This window comes from Balaenoptera borealis, assembly GCF_965194805.1.
Source record: "Balaenoptera borealis genome assembly, chromosome: 12".
NCBI classification, from domain to species: domain Eukaryota; kingdom Metazoa; phylum Chordata; class Mammalia; order Artiodactyla; family Balaenopteridae; genus Balaenoptera; species Balaenoptera borealis.
The window spans coordinates 74,332,024-74,351,649 of NC_138869.1; the positions used below are offsets into that span (position 1 = coordinate 74,332,024).

The following is a 19,626-nucleotide window of genomic DNA, read 5'->3' on the forward strand; positions in this document are numbered from 1 at the left end:
CTTCACAACAAGAGAAGCTGCTGCAATGAGAAGCCCGCGCACTGCAATGAAGACCCAATGCAGCCAAAAAAAAAAAAAAAGATGACCACAGCCTAATCCCTGGAACCTGTGAATACGTTACATTACATGGCAAAGGGGATTTTGCAGGTGCGGTTAAGGTAATGGCCCTTTTAAGATAGGGAGAGTAGCCTGGATTATCCAGATGGGCCCAATCTAATCACACGAGCCCTGAAAAACAGAACTTTCTCCAGCTGGAATAGGATAGATGCCCCAGTAGAATAAACCAGAGACACTCCAAGTGTAAGAAGGATTCAATGTTCGTTCTGAGATGGAGGGGCCAGGGAGGAGGCTCTACCCGCAGCTGTCAGTCAGTAAGGAAACAGCTCTCAGTCCTACACCTGCAAGAAACTGGACTCTGCCAACAACCTGCATGAGCCTGGAAGCAGGCTCATCCCCAGAGCTGCCAGAAAGGAACACAGGCCTGCGGACACCTTGTCTCCAGCCTTGTGAGACCAAGGAGAGGGCCCAGCTGAGTAACAATGTAACCAGAATTCTGAGCTATATAACTGTGAGATAATAAGCAGGTATCATTTTAGGCCACTAAATTTTCGGTAATTTGTTATGGCAGCAGTAGAAAATGAATACAGGTGATGACGGCTTTCCGTTGTTGCTAGTCTTTGGATGCTGCATGGTCCCCTCTTGCCCCCTTAACTCTGCCTACACCATGTCAAAGGCTCTTTTCAGTTGTGCCTTTGAATGGCTGCCTCTTTCCTGCCCAGACCCTGACTCACATGCCGGGCTCTATTTAAAAGCCCTAAAGATACTCATCTACATATTTGCTAAGTGGTCATAACATGTTCTTTTTTTTTTCCCTTTTATTTGATGTTTGCATTTTTTATTTAGGTATATAGTTGATGTACAATATCATATAAGTTTCAGGTGTACAACATAGTGATTCAGAATTTTTAAAGGTTATATTCCATTTATAGTTATTATAAAATATTGGCTATATTCCCTGGGTTGTACAATATATCCTTGTAGCTTATTTATTTATTTATTTATTTATTTTTAAACATCTTTATTGAAGTATAATTGCTTTACAATGGTGTGTTAGTTTCTGCTTTATAACAAAGTGAATCAGTTATACATATACATACGTTCCCATATCTCTTCCCTCTTGCATCTCCCTCCCTCCCACCCTCCCTATCCCACCCCTCTAGGTGGTCACAAAGCACCGAGCCGGTCTCCCTGTGCTATGCGGCTGCTTCCCACTAGCTTTCTATTTTACATTTGGTAGTGTATATATGTCCGTGACACTCTCTCACCCTGTCACATCTCACTCCTCCCCCTCCCCATATCCTCAAGTCCATTCTCTAGTAGGTCTGTGTCTTTATTCCTGTCTTGCCACTAGGTTCTTCATGGCCTTTTTTTTTTTCCCTTAGATTCCATATATATGTGTTAGCATACTGTATTTGTTTTTCTCTTTCTGACTTACTCCACTCTGTATGACAGACTTTAACTCCATCCACCTCATTACAAATACCTCCATTTCATTTCTTTTTATGGCTGAGTAATATTCCATTGTATATATGTGCCACACCTTCTTTATCCATTCATCCGATGATGGACACTTAGGCTGCTTCCATGTCCTGGCTATTGTAAATAGAGCTGCAATGAACATTTTGGTACATGACTCTTTTTGAATTATGGTTTTCTCAGGGTATATGCCCAGTAGTGGGATTGCTGGGTCGTATGGTAGTTCTATTTTTAGATTTTTAAGGACCCTCCATACTGTTCTCCATAGTGGCTGTATCAATTTACATTCCCACCAACAGTGCAAGAGTGTTCCCTTTTCTCCACACCCTCTCCAGCATTTATTGTTTCTAGATTTTCTGATCATGTCCATTCTAACTGGTGTGAGGTGATACCTCATTGTAGTTTTGATTTGCATTTCTCTAATGATTACTGATGTTGAGCATCCTTTCATGGGTTTGTTGGCAATCTGTATATCTTCTGTGGAGAAATGTCTATTTAGGTCTTCTGCCCATTTTTGGATTGGGTTATTTGTTTTTTGATATTGAGCTGCATGAGCTGCTTGTATATTTTGGAGATTAATCCTTTGTCAGTTGCTTCATTTGCAAATATTTTCTCCCACTCTGAGGGTTGTCTTTTCGTCTTGTTTATAGTTTCCTTTGCTGTGCAAAAGCTTTTAAGTTTCATTAGGTCCCATTTGTTTTTATTTCCATTTCTCTAGGAGGTGGGTCAAAAAGGATCTTGCTGTGATTTCTGTCATACAGTGTTCTGCCTATGTTTTCCTCTAAGAGTTTGATAGTGTCTGGCCTTACACTTAGGTCTTTAATCCATTTTGAGTTTATTTTTGTGTATGGTGTCAGGGAGTGTTCTAATTTCATACTTTTACATGTACCTGTCCAATTTTCCCAGCACCACTTATTGAAGAGGCTGTCTTTTCTCCACTGTATATGCTTGCCTCCTTTATCAAAGATAAGGTGACCACATGTGCGTGGGTTTATCTCTGGGCTTTCTATCCTGTTCCATTGATCTGTATTTCTGTTTTTGTGCCAGTACCAAACTGTCTTGATTACTGAAGCTTTGTAATATAGCCTGAAGTCAGGGAGCCTGATTCCTCCAGCTCCATTTTTCTTTCTCAAGATTGCTTTGGCTACTGGGGGTCTTTTGTGTTTCCATACAAATTGTGAAATGTTTTGTTCTAGTTCTGTGAAAAATGCCAGTGGTAGTTTGATAGGGATTGCATTGAATCTGTAGATTGCTTTGGGTAGTAGAGTCATTTTCACAATGTTGATTCTTCCAATCCAAGAACATGGTATATCTCTCCAATTATTTGTATCATCTTTAATTTCTTTAATCAGTGTCCTATAATTTTCTGCATACAGGTCTTTTGTCTCCTTAGGTAGGTTTATTCCTAGATATTTTATTCTTTTTGTTGCAATGGTAAACGGGAGTGTTTTCTTAATTTCACTTTCAGATTTTTCATCATTAGTATATAGGAACACAAGAGATTTCTGTGCATTAATTTTGTATCCTGCTACTTTACCAAATTCATTGATTAGCTCTAGTAGTTTTCTGGTAGCATCTTTAGGATTCTCCATGTATAGTATCATGTAATCTGAAAACAGTGACAGCTTTACTTCTTTTCCGATTTTGATTCCTTTTATTTCTTTTTCTTCTCTGATTGCTGTGGCTAACACTTCCAAAACTATGTTGAATAATAGTGGTGAGAGTGGGCAACCTTGTCTTGTTCCTGATCTTAGTGGAAATGGTTTCAGTTTTTCACCATTGAGGACAATGTTGGCTGTGGGTTTGTCAAATATGGCCTTTATTATGTTGAGGAAAGTTCCCTCTATGCCTACTTTCTGCAGGGCTTTTATCATAAATGGGTGTTGAATTTTGTCAAAAGCTTTCTCTGCATCTACTGAGATGATCATATGGTTTTTCTCCTTCAATTTGTTAACATGATATATCACGTTGATTGATTTGCGTATATTGAAGAATCCTTGCATTCCTGGAATAAACCCCACTTGATCATGGTGTATAATCCTTTTAATGTGCTGTTGGATTTTGTTTGCTAGTATTTTGTTGAGGATTTTTGCATCTATCTTCATCAGTGATATTGGCCTGTAGTTTTCTTTCTTTGTGACATCTTTGTCTGGTTTTGGTATCAGGGTGATGGTGGCCTCGTAGAATGAGTTGGGGAGTGTTCCTCCCTCTGCAATATTTTGGAAGAGTTTGAGAAGGATAGGTGTTAGCTCTTCTCTAAATGTTTGATAGAATTCGCCTGTGAAGCCATCTGGTCCTGGGCTTTTGTTTGTTGGAAGATTTTTAATCACAGTTTCAATTTCAGTGCTTGTGATTGGTCTGTTTATATTTTCTATTTCTTCCTGCTTCAGTCTCGGCAGGTTGTGCATTTCTAAGAATCTGTCCATTTCTTCCAGGTTGTCCATTTTATTGGCATAGAGTTGCTTGTAGTAATCTCTCATGATCATTTGTATTTCTGCAGTGTCAGTGGTTACTTCTCCTTTTTCATTTCTAATTCTATTGATTTGAGTCTTCTCCCTTTTTCTCCTGATGAGTCTGGCTAATGGTTTATCAATTTTGTTTATCTTCTCAAAGAACCAGCTTTTAGTTTCATTGATTTTTGCTATTGTTTCCTTCATTTCTTTTTCATTTATTTCTGATCTGATCTTTATGATTTCTTTCCTTCTGCTAGCTTTGGGTTTTTTTTGCTCTTCTTTCTCTAATTGCTTTAGGTGCAAGGTTAGGTTGTTTATTCGAGATGTTTCCTGTTTCTTGATGTAGGCTTGTATTGCTATAAACTTCCCTCTTAGAACTGCTTTTGCTGCATCCCATAGGTTTTGGGTCGTCGTGTCTCCATTGTCATTTGTTTCTAGGTATTTTTTGATTTCCCCTTTGATTTCTTCAGTGATCACTTCGTTATTAAGTAGTGTATTGTGTAGCCTCCATGTGTTTGTATTTTTTACAGATCTTTTCCTGTAATTGATATCTAGTCTCATAGCGTTGTGGTCAGAAAAGATACCTGATACGATTTCAATTTCTTAAATTTACCAAGGCTTGATTTGTGACCCAAGATATGATCTATCCTGGAGAATGTTCCATGAGCACTTGAGAAAAATGTGTATTCTGTTGTTTTTGGGTGGAATGTCCTATAAATATCAATTAAGTCCATCTTGTTTAATGTATCATTTAAAGCTTGTGTTTCCTTATTTATTTTCATTTTGGATGATCTGTCCATTGGTGAAAGTGGGGTGTTAAAGTCCCCTGCTATGATTGTGTTACTGTCGATTTCCCCTTTTATGGCTGTTAGTATTTGCCTTATGTATTGAGGTGCTCCTATGTTGGGTGCATAAATATTTACAATTGTTATACCTTCCTCTTGGATCGATTCCTTTATCATTATATAGTGTCCTTCTTTGTCTCTTGTAATAGTCTTTATTTTAAAGTCTATTTTGTCTGATATGAGAATTGCTACTCCAGCTTTCTTTTGATTTCCATTTGCATGGAGTATCTTTTTCCATCCCCTCACTTTCAGTCTGTATGTGTCTCTAGGTCTGAAGTGGTTCTCTTGTAGACAGCATATATATGGGTCTTGTTTTTGTATCCATTCAGCCAGTCTGTGTCTTTTGGTGGGAGCATTTAATCCATTTACATTTAAGGTAATTATCGATATGTATGTTCCCATTCCCATTTTCTTAAATGTTTTGGGTTTGTTATTGTAGGTGTTTTCCTTCTCTTGTGTTTCTTGCCTAGAGAAGTTCCTTTAGCATTTGTTGTAAAGCTGGTTTGGTGGTGCTGAACTCTCTCAGCTTTTGCTTGTCTGTAAAGGTTTTAATTTCTCCATCAAATCTGAATGAGATCCTTGCTGGGTAGAGTAACCTTGGTTGTAGGTTTTTCTCCTTCATGACTTTAAGTATATCCTGCCACTCCCTTCTGGCTTGCAGAGTTTCTGCTGAAAGATCAGCTGTTAACCTTATGGGGATTCCCTTGTGTGTTATTTGTTGTTTTTCCCTTGCTGCTTTTAATATGTTTTCTTTGTATTTAATTTTTGATAGTTTGATTAATATGTGTCTTGGCGTGTTTCTCCTTGGATTTATCCTGTATGGGACTCTCTGGGCTTCCAGGACTTGATTAACTATTTCCTTTCCCATATTAGGGAAGTTTTCAACTATAATCTCTTCAAATATTTTCTCAGTCCCTTTCTTTTTCTCTTCTTCTTCTGGGACCCCTATAATTCGAATGTTGGTGTGTTTAATGTTGTCCCAGAGGTCTCTGAGACTGTCCTCAGTTCTTTTCATTCTTTTTTCTTTATTCTGCTCTGCAGTAGTTATTTCCACTATTTTATCTTCCAGGTCACTTATCCGTTCTTCTGCCTCAGTTATTCTGCTATTGATCCCGTCTAGAGTATTTTTAATTTCATTTATTGTGTTTTTCATTGTTGCTTGGTTCCTCTTTAGTTCTTCTACGTCCTTGTTAAATGTTTCTTGCATTTTGTCTATTCTATTTCCAAGATTTTGGATCATCTTTACTATCATTATTCTGAATTCTTTTTCAGGTAGACTGCCTATTTCCTCTTCTTTTGTTAGGTCTGGTGTGTTTTGACCCTGCTCCTTCACCTGCTGTGTGTTTTTTTGTCTTCTCATTTTGCTTATCTTACTGTGTTTGGGGTCTCCTTTTCACAGGCTGCAGGTTCGTAGTTCCCATTGTTTTTGGTATCTGTCCCCAGTGGCTAAGGTTGGTTCAGTGGGTTGTGTAGGTTTCCTGGTGGAGGGGACTAGTGCCTGTGTTCTGGTGGATGAGGTTGGATCTTGTCTTTCTGGTGGGCACGTCCACGTCTGGTGGTGTGTTTTGGGGTGTCTGTGGCCTTATTATGATTTTAGGCAGCCTCTCTGCTAATGGATGGAGCTGTGTTCCTGTCTTGCTAGGTGTTTGGCATAGGGTGTCCAGCACTGTAGCTTGCTGGTCGTTGAGTGAAGCTGGGTCTTGATGTTGAGATGGAGATCTCTGAGAGATTTTTGCTGTTTGGTATTACGTGGAGCTGGGAGGTCTCTTGTGGACCAGTGTCCTGAATTTGGCTCTCCCACCTCAGAGGCACAGCCCTGATGCCTGGCTGGGGCACCAAGAGCCTTTCATCCACACGGCTCAGAATAAAAGGGAGAAAAAATAGAAAGAAAGAAAGAGGATAAAATAAAATAAAATAAAGCTATTATAATTAAAAAATAAGAAAAAAATTATTAAGAATAAATTTATTAAGAAAATTTTTTTTTAATTTTTAAAAATAGATTTATTAATTTTTTATAATAAAAAATAAGAAAAAAATTATTAAGAAAAAAATTTATTAAGAAAATATTTTTTATTTTTTTAAAATAAAAAATGAAAAAACTTATTAAATATTTTTAAAATTTTTTAAAAATAGAAAATAAGGAAAAAATTATTAAGAAAACATTTATTAGGAAAAAAAAATTTTTTTAAGTAAAAAAAAAAAAAAAAAGGACGGACCTAACCCTAGGACTAATGGTGAAAGCAAAGCTATACAGACAAAATCTCACCCAGAAGCATACACATATACACTCACAAAAAAAAGGAAAAGGGGAAAAATTAATATATCCTGCTCCCAAAGTCCACCTCCTGAATTTGTGATGATTCATTGTCTATTCAGGTATTCAACAGATGCAGGCACATCAAGTTGTTTGTGGAGCTTTAATCTGCTGCTTCTGAGGCTGCTGGGAGAGATTTCCCTTTCTCTTCTTTGTTCGTACAGCTCCCGGGGTTCAGTTTTGGATTTGGACCCGCCTCTGCATGTAGGTCGCCTGAGGGCATCTGTTCTTCGCTCACACAGGACGGGGTTAAAGGAGCAGCTGCTTCGGGGGCTCTGGCTCACTCAGGCCGGGGGGAGGGAGGGGTACGGATGCAGGGCGAGCCTGCGGCGGCAGAGGCCAGTGTGACGTTGCAGCAGCCTGAGGCGCGCCGTGCGTTCTCCCGGGGAAGTTGTCCCCGGATCACGGGAGCCTGGTAGTGGCGGGCTGCACAGGCTCCTGGGAGGGGCGGTGTGGATAGTGACCTGTGCTTGCTCACAGGCTTCTTGGTGGCGGCAGCAGCAGCCTTAGCATCTCATGCCCGTCTCTGGGGTCCGCGCTGATCGCGGCGGCTCGCGCCCGTCTCTGGAGCTCCTTTAAGCAGTGCTCTGAATCCCCTCTCCTCGCGCACCAGGAAACAAAGAGCAAAGAAAAAGTCTCTTGCCTCTTCGGCAGCTCCAGACTTTTTCCCGGACTCCCTCCCGGCTAGCTGTGGTGCGCTAACCCCTTCAGGCTGTGTTCACGCTGCCAACCCCCGCTTACTTATTTTATACATAGTAGTTTGTACCTCTTAATCCCCTCTCTTCTCTTGCCCCTCCCCCCTTCCTTCTCCCTGCTGGTAACCACTAGTTTGTTCTCTATATCTGTGAGTGTTTCTTTTTTGTTATATTCACTAGTTTGTTTTATTTTTTAGATCCACATATAAGTGATATCATACAGTATTTTGTCTTTCTCTGCCTGATTTATTTAACTTAGCATAAGACCCTCCAAGTCCATCTATGTTGTTACAAATGGCAAAATTTCATTCATTTTGAATGACTGAGTAGTATTCCATTGTGTATATATGTGCCACATCTTTGTCCATTCATCTGTTAATGAACACTTAGGTCACTTCCATATCGTGGCTATTGTAAATAATGCTGCTATGAACATTGGGGCGCATGTATCTTTTTGAATTAGTGTTTTCATTATTTTCGGATATGTACCCAGGAGTGGAACTGCTGGGTCATATGGTAGTTCTATTTTTAGGCTTTTGAGAAACCTCTGTACTGTTTTCTACAGTGGCTGCACCAATTTACATTCCCACCAGCAGTATACAAGGTTTCTGTTTTCTCCAAATCCTCGCCAACATTTGTGGTCTTTTTGATGATAACCATTCTGACATGTGTGAGGTGATATCTCATTGTGGTTTTAATTTGCATTTCTGATTAACGATGTTGAGCATCTTTTCATGTGCCTGTTGGCCATCTGCATGTCTTTGGAAAAATGCCTATTCAGGTCTTCTGCCCATTTTTAATCAAGTTGTTTGTTTTTTTGATATTGAGTTGTATGAGCTGTTTATATATTTTGGATATTAACCCTGGTCATGACATGCTCTTGAAATACAAAGTGTAATAGGTTTCATCCGTGTATATAAGCCATGTGTCTCATATAGCCCAGCACCTATCAACTGATAGTGGGGATTTTAACACCAAATGGAGATTTTATGTGTGGGGTCAGTGATCTAAGAGAATTTTGCTGCTCTTATGCCTGGGATTTCTGAGGTCCTTCTGGAATAGGATGAGAACAAAAATCAGAAAGACATGACATTTGGTGCCTCAAAATGTTCTCAAGAGCTCAGCTACTCGGAGACCTATGTACCAAGGTCGGCTGGGCAGGTCACTGCACGGAGTGTAAGACTGAAGGGTCTGATCCCAGTGTAGACAGCTCATTCCCATCTCTCAAGAGCATGAAGGACACCCAGTCCTGCCAGCTGTCTCACACATGGAGTTCCCCCATGGTCCAGATGAGATGGTGTAAGTGGATCCATGCTGCCAGTGAGAGGCTTGCAGGTGGTGGGTATTTTTCATTTGCCAAATACACTTCATCACAAGATGCTGTCCTGCTGTCCTTGCTCCCCTGAGTTCACAAATACAACACAGCATCATTGCCTTGGCTTTTGAGAGGCTCCCAATATAGAGACTTTTAAAAATCAGCTTCTGGTCCAAGAGAGGGAATTGAGGCTGTGCTTTAGAGAAGCAATATGGTAAACACTGGAGTCATGATGAAAAGACAAAGGATTGGCTTTCACGTTACTTTGAAGTGATATCTCCCCTGATTTACATTCCCCAGGGGTCATTTGTGTGTTGGGTGTTTTCACGGGGACGTGGATCATGCTTCCATGACAATAAGCCATGGATGTTGGTGTCATAACAACTCTGCAGCTTAAACCAGAGCACAAACTAGACACTTCACAGGGCCTTGTTTCTCTCACCAGTCACAGCCAGTCCTAGACGTAATGGGAAATATGTCACTAATTATAAACAAGCAGACAATGGAGTTTGTTTTTTGCCCTGAAAATCCGCTCTCTCTCCCAGTCAGATCTGAATGCATTTTCAAGTGTAATAGAAACCAGAGCTAAGTGCTTTGAGGCTTTATTATGTGCACAGAAAGACAGAAGTAAGTGAAAAACTCAATCCAAGTTTTTAAAAATTGAACCCCACTATGTGTGGATTGCTTTACATATATTTTTCTCTAGCAGGTAAAAATAATCCTGCATGTTTATTATGATCCCTGCTATCCATAGTTTATAGATGAGAAAACCAAGGCTTGGTGTGGTTATTTTCACTTGGGCAGGGCCACCCCGTTAACAAGTGTTGAAGTTGGAATAAAACATTATGTCCATCTGGCTCCAAACCCTAGGCATCAGCCATTTCATCACACTTCCACACCAACTAATTTTTCCGAGGAATTTAGGGATATTTAACCTTCTTCTCGGGGATGCATTACTGGGGCTGGAAGGAAACTCTTGCCTTATCCACTCTTTTGCCTTCCAATAAAACTACATCCAGGGCTTACCTGATGGTGCAGTGGTTAAGAATCCACCTGCCAGTGCAGGGTACACAGGTTCGAGCCCTGGTCTGGGAAGATCACACATGCCACGGAGCAACTAAGCCCGTGTGCCAAAACTACTGAGCCTGTGCTCTAGGGCCCGTGAGCCACAACTACTGAGCCCACGTGCCACAACTACTGAAGCTTGCACACTTAGAGCCTGTGCTCTGCAACAAGAGAAGCCACCGGAACGCGAAGTCCATGCACCGCAGCGACGAGTAGCCCCCACTTGCCGCAACTAGAGAAAATCCTGTGCATAACAACAAAGATCCAACAGAGCAAAAAAAACAAAAAAACAAAAAAACAAAACACTACATCCAAATTACTACAGATAAATACTATTTCTAGAACTTTCTCCTAATGGTTCTCACTGCCTGCAAGTTCCTTCTTATGTCTGCCCCGAGTTTTTCTTGCTGTACTTTGAAGCCTTCTCTCTTGCTATGCTCTTACTGTAGAGGGAGAGCAGCGTAATATAAAAGCACCTCGCAGACCTGTGGGTTGTGAAATAGCTGCTCACCGGCCCCTCCCCTCTGTGGAGGGGGAGAACTCATCCTCTTAGACCAGACACAGAGCAGCTAAAGAAAATCAATCTCCTCTGTAGGAACTCAGCATAGGTTTTTTTGGTTTTTTTTTCTTTTAGTTTTTAACATCTTTATTAGAGTATAATTGCTTTACAATGGTATGTCAGTTTCTGCTTTATAACAAAGTGAATCAGTTATACATATACATATGTCCCCATATCTCTTCCCTCTTGCATCTCCCTTCCTCCAACCTTCCCTATCCCACCCCTCTAGGTGGTCACAAAGCACCGAGCTGGTCTCCCTGTGCTATGTGGCTGCTTCCCACTAGCTATCTATTTTATGTTTGGTAGTCTATATATGTCCATGTGACTCTCTCACTTTGTCCCAGCTTACCCTTCCCCCTCCCCGTATCCTCAAGTCCATTCTCTAGTAGGTCTGCATCTTTATTCCCATTTTGCCCCTGGGTTCTTCTGACCATTTTCTTTCTTTCTTTTTTTTTTTTTTAGATTCCATATATATGTGTTAGCATACAGTATTTGTTTTTCTCTTTCTGACTTACTTCACTCTGTATGACAGTCTCTAGGTCCATCCACCTCACTACAAATAACTCAGTTTCGTTTCTTTTTATGGCTGAGTAATATTCCATTGTATATATGTGCCACACCTTCTTTATCCATTCATCTGTCGATGGACACTTAGGTTGCTTCCATGTCCTGGCTATTCTAAATAGAGCTGCAATGAACATTTTGGTACATGACTATTTTTTTTTTTTTTTTTTTTTTTTTTTTTTTTTAAAGATTTATTTATTGATTGATTGATTTATTGCTATGTTGGGTCTTCGTTTCTGTGCGAGGGCTTTCTCTAGTTGTGGCAAGCGGGGGCCACTCTTCATCGCAGTGCGCGGGCCTCTCACTGTCGCGGCCTCTCCCGTTGCGGAGCACAGGCTCCAGACGCACAGGCTCAGTAGTTGTGTCTCACGGGCCTAGCTGCTCCGCGGCATGTGGGATCTTCCCAGACCAGGGCTCGAACCCGTGTCCCCTGCATTAGCAGGCAGATTCTCAACCACTGCGCTACCAGGGAAGCCCCATGACTATTTTTGAATTATGGTTTTCTCAGGGTATATGCCCAGTAGTGGGATTGCTGGGTCGTATGGTAGTTCTATTTTTAGTTTTTTAAGGAACCTCCATACTGTTCTCCATAGTGGCTGTATCAATTTACATTCCCACCAACAGTGCAAGAGTGTTCCCTTTTCTCCACACCCTCTCCAGCATTTATTGTTTCTAGATTTTTTGATGATGGCCATTCTGACCGGTGTGAGAGGATATCTCATTGTAGTTTTGAGTTGCATTTCTCTAATGATTAATGATGTTGAGCATTCTTTCATGTGTTTGTTGGCAATCTGTATATCTTCTTTGGAGAAATGTCTATTTAGGTCTTCTGCCCATTTTTGGATTGGGTTGTTTGTTTTGTTGATATTGAGCTGCATGAGTTGCTTATATATTTTGGAGATTAATCCTTTGTCAGTTGCTTCATCTGCAAGTATTTTCTCCCATTCTGAGGGTTGTCTTTTCGTCTTGTTTATGATTTCCTTTGCTGTGCAAAAGCTTTGAAGTTTCATTAGGTCCCATTTGTTTATTTTTGTTTTCATTTCCATTTCTCTAGGACGTGGGTCAAAAAGGATCTTGCTGTGATTTATGTCATAGAGTGTTCTGCCTATGTTTTCCTCTAAGAGTTTGATGGTGTCTGGCCTTACATTTAGGTCTTTAATCCATTTTGAGTTTATTTTTTGTATGGTGTTAGGGAGTGTTCTAATTTCATTCTTTTACATGTAGCTGTCCAGTTTTCCCAGCACCACTTATTGAAGAGGCTGTCTTTTCTCCACTGTATATGCTTGCCTCCTTTATCAAAGATAAGGTGACCATATGTGCGTGGGTTTATCTCTGGGCTTTCTATCCTGTACCATTGATCTGTATTTCTGTTTTTGTGCCAGAACCATACTGTCTTGATTACTATAGCTTTGTAGTATAGTCTGAAGTCAGGGAGCCTGGTTCCTCCAGCTCCGTTTTTCTTTCTCAAGATTGCTTTGGCTATTTGGGGTCTTTTGTGTTTCCCTACAAATTGTGAAATGTTTTGTTCTAGTTCTGTGAAAAATGCCATTGGTAGTTTGATAGGGATTGCATTGAATCTGTAGATTGCTTTGGGTAATAGAGTCATTTTCACAGTGTTGTTTCTTCCAATCCAAGAACATGGTATATCTCTCCATCTATTTGTATCATCTTTAATTTCTTTCATCAGTGTCTTATAATTTTCTGCATACAGGTTCTTTTGTCTCCTTAGGTAGGTTTATTCCTAGATATTTTATTCTTTTTGTTGCAGTGGTAGATGGGAGTGTTTTCTTAATTTCACTTTCAGATTTTTCATCATTAGTGTATAGGAATGCAAGAGATTTCTGTGCATTAATTTTGTATCCTGCTACTTTACCAAATTCATTGATTAGCTCTAGTAGTTTTATGGTAGCATCTTTAGGATTCTCTATATATAGTATCATGTCATCCGCAAACAGTGACAGCTTTACTTCTTCTTTTCCAAAAGAAAAAAAATATTTTTGGATTCCTTTTATTTCTTTTTCTTCTGTGATTGCTGTGACTAACACTTCCAAAACTATGTTGAATAATAGTGGTGAGAGTGGGCGACCTTGTCTTGTTCCTGATCTTAGTGGAAAGGGTTTCAGTTTTTCACCATTGAGGACGATGTTGGCTGTGGGTTTGTCATACATGGCCTTTATTATGTTGAGGAAAGTTCCCTCTATCAGCATAGGTTTTAACCTTTCCTGGCCTCTCCCAACTAAAAGTCCAACTTGGAATAAATCTTTAGTACTCTTAATGATCTTTTTCACACCTCTGCTCTCCCCCCGACCCTGTGGCCTCACACTCAGCTTATTCCCCACCATCCTTGAGTTAAAATATAGGGAAAGAGAAACTGGACATCAGGCTGAATTGAGTTGGATGTAAACATCAATTGCTGTATTAAACTTTGCTGAAAAGTGTCCTCGTGGAGATCAAGCTGATAGAAGCACAAAAGGCCAGGAGAAGTTGGGAGGCTACCTCTCCTGCCCAGCACTTCCGAGGTCGTTAGACACACCTGGCTGAGTATGTGAGCAGCTTGATGGAGCCTCTCATGCACTTCGAAGATCAAAGCAGAGTCTCCCCCATGTCTGGTCTCTTCTGAAGGAGCCTCAGGCTCATTTGGGAATGGAAACCCAGAAGAGGGAGGCTGCCTCCCATGGCCAGAGATCAGAGGGAGGGCTGGATGTCCTGGTCAGTGGTTGGTAACAGAATTCCAGTCCAGAACTCACAAGGCTTTGAAAGGGAGCCAAGGTACTAGATGGCAGGCCCTGGGCTTGGTTCAGAGGAAGCCACAGTGGGTACCAGGATGCTGCGAAGATCTGGGAGCTGGTTGGCTTCCCACTGTTGGCATCTGACACCCTGGGTGTGCTGGGGGAAGAGCAGACCCATGCAAGTTGGGTTCTTGCCATGCTGTCTTCCCCTGCTCCGTGAGACCTCCCTGAGCTGTTACATCCCTTCCCAGGGCTTCAGTCTTCACCTGGATCGAGACTGCCCTCCCTCCACCCGAATTTCCACGCTCAGCTTGGACTACTGTCCTAAGCAACACACTTCTATTTTGACAACCCCTGAACATATCTCCCCAGAGACCCCACAGGCTCCTCAAGTTTAATATCCCAAACCGAGATGACCGTTTTCTCCTCTTCAAAAATGTTTCTCCTTTGTTCCCCGCATTGGTCATTGGCGTGACTTGTACCAATTCTGCCAGGTGGGAGAATTCCAAATCCTCTGTCCCTTCTGATGCCCAGAGCCCGCCCTCAGCCACTGTCTTAGTTCAGGTCTCGCCCATCTCAATGGAGGACTGTACCAACCTGCCACTGGCTTCCCCACCGCAGCCTTTGCCCATCATTGACTCCACCCTCCACCCTGTCCTAAATCCTCTAGATCCACCCACACCCCTGCTCTGTAGCTCTAGTTGCTTCCATGCTGTCTGCAGGACACAGACAAGGCTCACTTGTACCTCACACTTTGACCTGCAAGTAAACTTCCTGACCTCAACCCTCCTCACACTCTGCACCCTGCAGAGCCTCAAGGCTCTGGAACCAGCTTGCTGGGATTTGAATCCTGGCATCTTAAACAAGAGTTTTATTTTGTTTTAATTATTCCCTAAGGGTGAAAAGCTATTGGGAGGCATCTGGCAGTCTCTGCCACACTCACTGATAGACCTTCCAACACCACTGGAGTGATACACATATAGATGTATACATCCACACATCAGTGCGTATATAGATATATACTTATATTAAAAAGTACCCACTGGGCTTCCCTGGTGGCGCAGTGGTTGAGAATCTGCCTGCTAATGCAGGGGACACAGGTTCGAGCCCTGGTCTGGGAAGATCCCACATGCCGCAGAGCAACTAGGCCCGTGAGCCACAACTACTGAGCCTGCGCGTCTGGAGCCTGTGCCCCGCAACAAGAGAGGCCGTGACAGTGAAAGGCCCGCACACTGTGATGAAGAGTGGCCCCCAATCGCCGCAACTAGAGAAAACCCTCGCACAGAAACGAAGACCCAACACAGCCAAAAATAAATAAATAAATTAAAAAAAAAAAAGTACCCACTGAGCACTTTCTAGGTAGGTAGGCACAGTTCTAAATACTTTATATGCATTATTTATTCCTCCCTCAAGCCCTCTGAGGTAGCCATTATTATTAGCCCCAATTTATAGATGAGGAAATAAAGGCACAGAGAAGTTAAGAACCGGCTCAACGTTGCACAGGTAGGAAGTAGCAAAGCCTAGACTTGAACCTCTGCTGTGGGACTCCAGAACTCACACTATTAAGTACGATGCCATACCTCCTGTGCTGCATTACCCCCTCGCAATACACCTTCTGAGTTAGGGAGAGTCCCCCTGCCTGGGCACCCCAGGGATCTTTTTCTCCATTAATTCCCTTGTATTTTAGAACCATGGAAAATCAAAACTGGGAGGCCTCTTGGCTCTGGTTCAGGTTTTCCACTGTTCAGAGAGGGAAAGTGAGTTATTCAGAATCACACAAGAGAAGGGCAGGGCCCAACATAGAACTTCCACTCTGCTTTTGTGTTATGTCTCTGGACTTAATTTATCGCTCATTAGCTCCTAGTTATCTCGCTTCTGATTTGGGATTCCTGTAATATCTACTGCATTTCAGAAAGAAAGGGGGGGAAATGTGTGTATGTGTATACACACACCCCCACACCCACAGACACACACACACACACACACACTCAATTCTATAGCTGAAGATCTCTCTTCTAGCTTCTCCGTAGTGAGTTCTTGATCCCCAAACTCTCCTTTTCCCCTCCCTGGGCATCTAGCCATCTCATCCTTTCCCAGTTCTTGTTGATGTTATCTAGGCTAGAAATGTGGAAGCAACTACAGTGCCTCAAAGGGCTAAATACCTTACGATGACTCTGCTCATCTGTTACCAATGCCCGGCGAAGGCAAACAAGGCCTAACAAAGGCAGAGGGATAAACACATTTAAGCCAGACCGATTTCCAGAGAAATAATTTAAAGACGGTTCAAACAAGCGCTTCAAACACACAAGAATAATGATTTCCCCATGGATACATTGTGTGCTTGCTGGCACTGTAACTTTGGCCTTACATGCAGGATTCCATAAAAAGTTAGGGGCAGGATAAAAAGAAACAAGTAGTGCACGATGGAGTGAAGCCATTTGCACTGCAGCAGAATATCCCTGACCCAAATTACCCAGCCGGAGTCTGCTGTCTGGGGATTCCAGTTGCCTGAGTGCAGCAAATTTGATGTCCATGGAAGTGCCATTGATGGATGCTGGGACACACCAGGAAAAGACCCCTACCTGTTTCCTCCCTGTGATTTTTTTTTTTTTTTGAAGTGTGCTCCTTAACCTGCCCACAAGGTAGGTTTGCCCATGTTTATCTGTCCACTTTTTTTGCAGAGAAAAATGCCAACGTGGACATGCAGTTGGCCAGTGGGGGAATGGCTTGGTCCCACTGGGTGAGGCCAGAGTCACAGGGAAGACTGAGTTATTTTGGATTCTGGTGCAGTCCACCCTTCCGCCCCTCTGAGCCACTGGAAACCATGGAGGTTTTAGCCACCTCAATCAGGTTGTCTGGCCCTGATCCCCAAAGTCTACCTGTAGGCATTCCCATCACCCTCACTGTAGCCCAAGAGTTGATTTCTTAATTTTGAAACACACTACATTGGAGGAGAAAGAGGCCTCAAGGGCACAGAGTTGAACCCACATTTCCCATAGAATTTTGGAACGTCTATCCATGGACATTTGACAATATGCCAAGAATACACAGCAGTGTAAAGCTTTCACGACCCGGTAAAGCTCAGTTGCAAACATGCATCCTAGTGTTGGGAAGCTGATACCTCCCTTAATGAAGGAAGAAATGTTAGCAAAAAAAGAAATAGTGTGATGCCAAATGAGGAGACAAATCAACAAGCAAAAAAAAAAAAAAGTGAAGATACTATGAAAGACTTGGAAGACAAGAGCTTAGGCACAACCCACAAAATAAAAATAAAATCAGTTCTTTGCACAGACTGGCATGAATCTACACCCATTTTAAATGTATTCAGATATCTTGTATTTCACAATAAAGTCTTTTAATTTTTTAAATTTATTTCTCATGTTCCATTGTGTCCTTTCTAATGTTCCTCTTTTATTTTTCATGGTAAAATTGCCTTATGGCCAATTAGTTATGTGGCAAAAACGTTTGTGGCAAAAATGCAGCAAAATGTTTACAGTAAAGAAGCTTATGGCGAAAATACCTAGAACTGTTTTCAGTATTTCAAGAAGCTTTTTAAAAAGTTTACCTCTTTGGCAATAGCACTGCATGTATTGGTTAAAGAGTCGGTCTTTCACTTACTGCTAGCATTACATTAACTCAGGATGTCACGATGCTATTACATCCTGTTCATGAGTGTTGATTGGCTATTGATGGCACCTTAGGACTCACTGGGACTTTTTTAGGGCGTCAGATCTGGTTGTTAGAGCCACAGGCTATTTTCCCCCTTCTCTCCCAATGTGCATCCTACCCAAGTCATCACTTTTTGCTTAGGTTTCTGAGATGTACAACACCTGCTTCACTGCTGAATTCGGAGCTCCTGAATTCTGTTCTTTCCCAAGCTGGGAAAGTCTTCACATGAGTGAAGAATAGAGAGAGCACAGGATAAGAACTTTCCTGGTCTCCTCACTTGTCTTCTGTAAACATCTCATCAGCAAGGGGGTTGGTAGGAACTCAGTAGGACTTTGTCTTCCAGGGGCCTCGGTGTGGGCCCTGGATATAGGCCAAGCCTCCTTGGGAGGAGTTCCGAGTGAGGCGCCAAGTTGTGGGGCCGATCAGGAACCCCAGTGCCAAAGGAATGTCGTTTATTATCTCATTCATTATTAGAGCAGACTACATATGGATGCAGAAGGACGGCCAAGGTTGAACTACCCATCACAGAAAGAGTGCTGAAAGGGGACTTGTTGGTGAGGTTGGTAACCACTGTCTGGCCCTGCCTGGATTCTTCTCTCTTTCCTGGCTTCTCTGGCCTGGTCAGACCCTGTCTCTGGTTTGGAACCAGCCACTCAGCCTTTGACCTGAAGATCCTGTTCTTCAGTCGGGGGCCCGGATGCTGATGGCCTGTCCTAGACGGAGCCCTCTCGCCGAGGCAGAAAGCAGCCCGTATTCATGATTGCCCTGCTGTTTGGATCCACACCCTATTGTAGGGACCAGCAAGGAATGCCCTGATTCTGTCTACACCACAGGTCTTGCATGTACAGATTAGCTGGTAGTTAGGATTGCCCACACCACTGCTCCTTTCCAGTATCCTGTTTAAAGGGTTTTTCATCTATGTTCATGGATTTATTTACTGTTGAGATGTATCAGGAGAAAAGGTAGAAAATAATATATCAATAATTTACGTGTGTGTGATTTTGTCGAGAGAGGAAATCCATTTTGTTTAAAGAACATACATCAGTACTATCCATTCTAGGGTTGATCATGTGGATAATAATGATCATAATTATTAATACTGTGGCAACAGTAGCTAGTGTTTTGTGTGCCCTGCACTGTGCCTCACATACATTATGTTGGCATTATTCCTGTCATTCCCCTTTTGCAGAAGAGATAATCAAAGCATGGAGAGATTAGGTAGCTTGATCATAACCACACAGCTCTGCTGTTGCAGACGTAGAAATGCTGAGAAGTTTGATAAAACAAAACCAGCAGAATTCTGGACTTGCTAGTTCAGGAAGAAAGTGAGAAGGTGCCCAAGGGACACTTAATAAGAATAAAGTGAACAGAGTCTTGGCCCTTTGAGTGACTCTGATCTGGCCTCATCATAAGGCTGATGATGGTTGCATATGCCCAATCTTCCCAGAAGCATAGACTACTGAACAACTGATGAAACTCCGTGAGCAGATAAATATGGTACTAACTTAGCTTCGACCCCTATTCTCATTTACTCTCCCCTAATTTTGTCCAATATGTAAGCATTTTTTTCTTAGCTTCAAAGGGAACTTGAAAAACAAATGAGAGGAATAAAGAGAACAGGGAAGCCTGCTGACCGTGGCTCTGCACTCACAAGCACACTCTGAGTGCACACTTACGTAAGAACGGTAAGAATTCTCACACTGCCATCTCTGTACATAAGGTCGTGGCGTTCATAAAATTTGGCCTTCTGGTTATAAGTAAAAGGCATGGCCTAGAAATGGATGAAGATGACACTCTGGAAAAAGGGCAGAACCCTTTTTGAAGTTCAGGTTTTATATTTTAAAGCAATGACACGGAAAGATCATCTGACTTGTTCAAAAGG

At 41.9% G+C, this 19,626-nt stretch overlaps 1 pseudogene across 1 annotated transcript in view; it reads left to right on the forward strand.

The window, feature by feature from the left end:
• Window positions 1-4,989: 4,989 nt before the first annotated feature.
• LOC309608268 (large ribosomal subunit protein eL42 pseudogene) overlaps window positions 4,990-19,626 on the forward strand; it is a 217,967-nt pseudogene continuing 203,330 nt past the window's right edge. The window contains exons 1-2 of the transcript XR_014249670.1: window positions 4,990-8,192; window positions 8,307-11,202. The product of XR_014249670.1 is annotated as a large ribosomal subunit protein eL42 pseudogene (transcript). The remainder of the gene's footprint in view (window positions 8,193-8,306; window positions 11,203-19,626) is intronic.